The sequence below is a fragment of the Rhinolophus hipposideros genome (assembly GCF_964194185.1).
Source record: "Rhinolophus hipposideros genome assembly, chromosome: 6".
Classification (NCBI taxonomy): Eukaryota; Metazoa; Chordata; class Mammalia; order Chiroptera; family Rhinolophidae; genus Rhinolophus; species Rhinolophus hipposideros.
In genome coordinates, this window is record NC_138052.1 from 18,216,403 (window position 1) to 18,221,997 (window position 5,595).

Here is a 5,595-nt window from a genome sequence, read left to right on the forward strand (position 1 = left end):
TATGTTATGCAAGCTGTTTACCCTCTTTCTGTCTCAATTACCTTGTCTACCAGATGGGGATAATAACCCATGTTCTACCTACTTCATAGGGTTGTGAGGACAAAACTGTACACACAAAAGTGCTCTGAGAAGTTAACAGGATAATAGATAACATGGTGCAACCACTATGAAAGACAGAAGGGTGTTTCTTAAAAAATTAAAAATAGACCTACCATGTGAGTCAGCAATCCCATTTCTGAGTATTTATTCAAAAAATTGAAAGCAGGGTCTTGGAGAGCTAATTCAATACCCATGTGTAATAGCAGTATTGATCACAATTGCCAAGAGGTGGAAGTAACCCAAATGGCCATTGATGAATGAACAGATAAATAAAATGTGGTATATACATACAACTGAATATTATTCAGCTGTAAGGAAATCCTGTCACGTGCTACAGTGTGGATGAACCTTGAGAACATGATGCTGAGTGAAATAAGCCAGTCACAAAAAGACAAATACTGTGTGATTCCACTTATATGAGATACCTACAGTAGTCAAATTCATAGAAATAGAAAATAGAATGGTGGTTGCCAGGGGCTGGGGGAAAGGGAAGAGGGAAAATGTGAGTTGGTGTTCAATGGGTATAGAATTTCAGATTTGCAAGACAAAAAATTTTGGAGATCTGATTTACGATGTGAGTATATTAACAATATTGAACTGGTTTTTTTTTTGGCTTTTTTTTTTTTTAAAGATTTTATTGGGGAAGGGGAACAGGACTTTATTGGGGAACAGTGTATACTTCTAGAACTTTTTTTTTTTCAAGTCAAGTTGTTGTCCTTTCAATCTTAGTTGTGGAGGGTGCCGTTCAGCTTCAAGTTGTTGTCCTTTCAGTCTTAGTTGTGGAGGGCGCAGCTCAGCTCCAGGTCCAGTTGCCGTTGCTAGTTGGAGGGGGCACAGTCCTCCATCCCTTGCGGGAGTCGAACTGGCAACCTTGTGGTTGGGAGGATGCGCTCCAACCAACTGAACCATCAGGGAGGCTGCTCAGCTCAAGGTGCCGTGTTCAATCTTAGTTGCAGGGGTCGGAGCCCACCATCCCTTGTGGGACTTGAGGAATTGAACTGGCAAGCTTGTGGTTGAGAGCCCACTGGCCCATGTGGGAATCGAACTGGCAGCCTTTGGAGTTAGGAGCATGGAGCTCTAACAGCCTGAGCCACCGGGCCAGCCCAAGATAGTACTTTTTATATTATGTGTTTTTCAACCACAATTTCAAAAAGCATGATAGAAACAGACAGTATTGTTATCAATCATTACCCAGAGGTTGGAGGAATAGCAGGAACATTTACTTATTTCCCAAGTTGGGCAAATTCTGTTAGTAGGTCTACTACCCCAGATTCCTCCAGAGTACTTTTAGAGAGAAATACCTAAGGAATAAAGCAGGTGGGGAATTAATTGAGAAAAGTAATTCTTAAAGTGGAAAATATACTAGAATTCTCTAATGGGACGTTTTTCAAAATACACAGGCTGGGGTTCTTGGCTGCAACAGAAGCCAAGAAGCCACTCTGGTTAGTTGTTTAGTCAGGATTCTCCAGAGAAACAGAATTGGTAGGATGTGTATCTATGTAAAGAGAGATTTATTTTAAGAATTTGTTCACACAATAATAGAGGCTGGGGACTCAAAGAAGAGCCAATGCTGCAGTCCAAGTTGGAAGGCTATCTACTGGCAGAATTTGTGTGTGTATGTGTGTGTGTGAATGCACGCATGCCTTTGTTCTATTCAGATCTTCACCTGATTGGATGAGGCCCACCTGCATTCAGGAGAGCAATCTCCTTTATTCAAAGTACACTGACTTTTAAATCTCATTGTAAATCTTATTGAAAAACATTCTCCCAGAAACATCCAGAATAAGGTTTGACCAAATATCTGGGTGTTGCAGTCCAGCTAAGTTGACGCACAAAATTAACCATCACATTAGCTTAAGCAGAAAAGGAATATATTGAAGGTGTATCAAGGACATCTTCTGAACCCTGGGAAGACCGAACAACTAGATTGGAAAATGGGCAGGAACTGACATAGTCTTGGGGATGAGCACCCCTAACTCATGCCCAAGTGTACGGCTGCCACTGCCGCTGTCACTCGTCCTGGACACCGAACACTCAGCCTGCTGCACTGCCTCTGGTGCTGATGCTGCTGAATTCTAAACCTGCTCTGTCACTTGTTTCAGATCCAAAGTCCTGGGTAGGAGCATCCAGGGAATTCAGTCTTGTTCATGTGCCATGGTTACCAGGGATGGTAGTGAACACCTGGCATTTTCAGCTTTGTGGTAAGAGGCGGGTCCCACTTTCCACCAAGACACACAATGGAGAATTTCCCAAGCAGAGAAAAGGGACTCAGATATTGGACAGGCAAAAAAATGACAAAGGTCCATGACATGCATTCTCACTCCCAACTTGACAGAATGTCAAGGGTAGGAAAGTAAAAATGTTCCCCAGGTGATTCTCAGCTAGTTTCCCACCACTTCCACTGTCATCACTGGACCTTGCTGGTTTAGAAACAATGATTTTGACAATAATTTTCTTGTGTCCTAAGAATGAAGAAACTGTCATCAGGGCTCTGGCTAACAGTAAGAAAAGCTGCCTCCATTCTAGCTTCCCAGCTAAGCCTCACCCTGGTGTGGACTCGAATGAGGATGCTGTCAGACCGAGAATCTGAGGCCCAGTATACCTGTCTTCATCAATTTACTGGGAGTGTGGCAGGATTTACAGAACCAGCAAGAGGCCAAAAGTGCAGACGTGGGAGTGGGCAGCCAACAAAGCATCCCTGAGGGCTGAGAAGCTGGTGCTTCAGCAGGCGTGGTCAGATATCATCATCACCTCTGGGGGCTGCTGAACTCCGGATTCCACTACCACGAGCAGATTCTAACCACTTCTTCTCATCCAAGATTTAAAGGTCATGACCTGCCAGGGCACTCACCTGTGCCTTTATTCCTGAGGGTGGCACGTGGGAAAATCTGGTCTCAGGCTCTCCCTTTCCCTAAGATTATACACTAAAGGAAATTCCCCCAAACAGGAAAAGACAAAACAAAATGACATAAGACACACACACACACACACACACACACACACACACACACACACACACATACTCCCATGACTACTCTTCAAGCAATCTCAGCATTGAGTGGTGCTGTTTATATTTTGCACAGACTTCTTTGATCTCTATATTGCCTCTTTTCATGATTTATCGCTAACATTTATAGTCCAAATGATTTGTCTCTATTTCTACTGCTGGTTCCTGTACTTACTCTTGTCTCCTGTCGTTGGCAATGCTGTTCACCAAATATTTCCATTTCTATCTTATTTGGGTACATGATAAGATTATATATACCTTCTCATCCCCTTGAGATTGAGTGTGGACATGTGTTTTATTTTAGCCAATAAAAGGTGAACGGAAGTGAGTAACCTGTGGAAGCTCGAAGAGTGTGCCTCATTTGCCATGTTGACTTCTCCCTGACATGGTTGGTGATCCCTGGGTCCTTCAGGGATTATAGTGCATGAAGCCACCAGCCAATTCAATAGATATGAATCAGGGCAAGAAATACATCTCAATTACCATTCAGATTTTAGGGTTGTTTGTTACTGGATCATAACTTAGACCATCCTAACTGATATAGCCGATACATCCACACACTAACGTTAAATTGTATGCCCTGCCTCAGACTCCCACTTCCAATTTCTACTTGGATACCTCTACATTTTCAAAATGTGCAGACTTGAAATCCCCCTTCAGTGAATTCTTTGTGCCACTTCTCTGTCTCTACTATATCACTATCAGTTTTCTGGCCACTGAGTTCTAAACTGAAGAGACTCTTTGACTCATTCTTTGATTATATTATTCTTCCCCACTTCTAAATAGTCACTAAATCCTCTTTCATCTTCATTTGTGAGGCCTTTTGAGTTCTTCTTTAGTGCTACTTATTATTTTCCACTTCCCAGACTCCCTGGCATCTAGGGAAAGGCATATAAATCAGTCTACCACATTCATTTGCTAGGCCTATCATAATAAAATGCCACAGACTGGGTGGCTTAAATGACAGAAATTTCTTTTCTCATAATTCTGGAGGATGGAAGTCCAAAATCAAGGTGCTGGCAGATTTGGTTTCTCCTAAGGCCTCTCTCCTTGGCTTGAAGATGGAAGCCTTCTCACTGTGTCCTCACATGGTCTTTCATGTGTGTGCTCATCTTTGGTGTCTCTCTTTCTTCTGATAAGGACACCAGTCATATTGGATTAAGCCCCACCCTTATAACCTCATTTAACCATAATTACACCTTTAAAAGCCTTATCTCCACATACAGTTACATTAGGGGTTAGGCTTCAACATAAAAATTTTAAGGGGGATATAGTTCAGTTCATAACAGTTCCCCTATCAGCCATATTGAGGCGAGGCTTTGATTCAGGAACTAGCGAGGGAAGAATACCGTGCCAGCCACAGTGGCACAAAGCAAGGCCATATGAGCTCCTGGTTCAGAAGTCACAATGGGGCTGGCAGTAGTAGAGATTGGTCTAAATTTGAATTCCAGGCTCAGAAATTGCTCAGAAATGGCACAAAATGGCAACTCCAGCTGAAATGCCTGGTGCTTGGTGGTAGCAGCCATGATTATATTATCAGGCTAGTTCTGCAATGAAGTGGGCATTATTGTTAGAAATTTAACTTCAAGCGTGGTTCTCCAGTCTTCTGAACAATTCTACTTTGCCATGTATGCATATATGGTGTTTATGGTATATAAGTAGAGTAATATGGTTCTTGTAACTGATCTGGTACAAATAATTAGTTATTCAATATGTCTGGAAAGTATTTTGTTCAAATATTTTTATGTCCATTGAAATAATAATGATTTAGAAATTTTCAAGAATAGGAAAACATCTTTGTGATTGAGGTCATCTACATATTAGAAATTGCTTGGCCAGGTTGTAGGGCCTACATCTCCCATGTCCTTTACCTAAACTCCCTTTCTGCCTAATCACTTAGAGTTGACTTTCGCTGCCTGAAATTAAAAATTCTGATGCCTAGATTATGGTAACAGCCTGGCAACCTTGTGCCTATACTCGAATTTATCTTAAAAACCATTATCAGACATTCCTAAAACACTGCTTTCATCATGTCTATCTGTGTCAACAAGTTCTTAGGGAAACTTGGGTGTTTTTACCTTAGCTCTTTGATCTGTCAATTGCAAGTGTCAGAACATGAATTCATACAAGCATAAACAAAGAAAAGGTCATTTATTCATTGATATGGCTATGAAGTCCAAAGGGGAGATAAAACTTGAGGCATTCAGGCATGGCTGCATTCAAGGGTTCAAATTATGTTCTTAGGGCTGTGTCTTTCTTTATTCCCAACTCTTTTCATGTGTCAGACCCTGGCAACTTGATCTTTGTAGGAGAAAGAGATAGAGATATTCTCTTTTTCTTTCTCTCAATGGAACTTCGATTGGTCCTGTACGAGTCAAATGCTTTCCACTGGGCCAATCAGTGTCCAAAGGGATGGATTCCAATGGGCCAGGATGGGCTGTGCACCAGCTTCTAAGGTGGGAGAGGTGGCCATATTCCCTCTAGGTCAG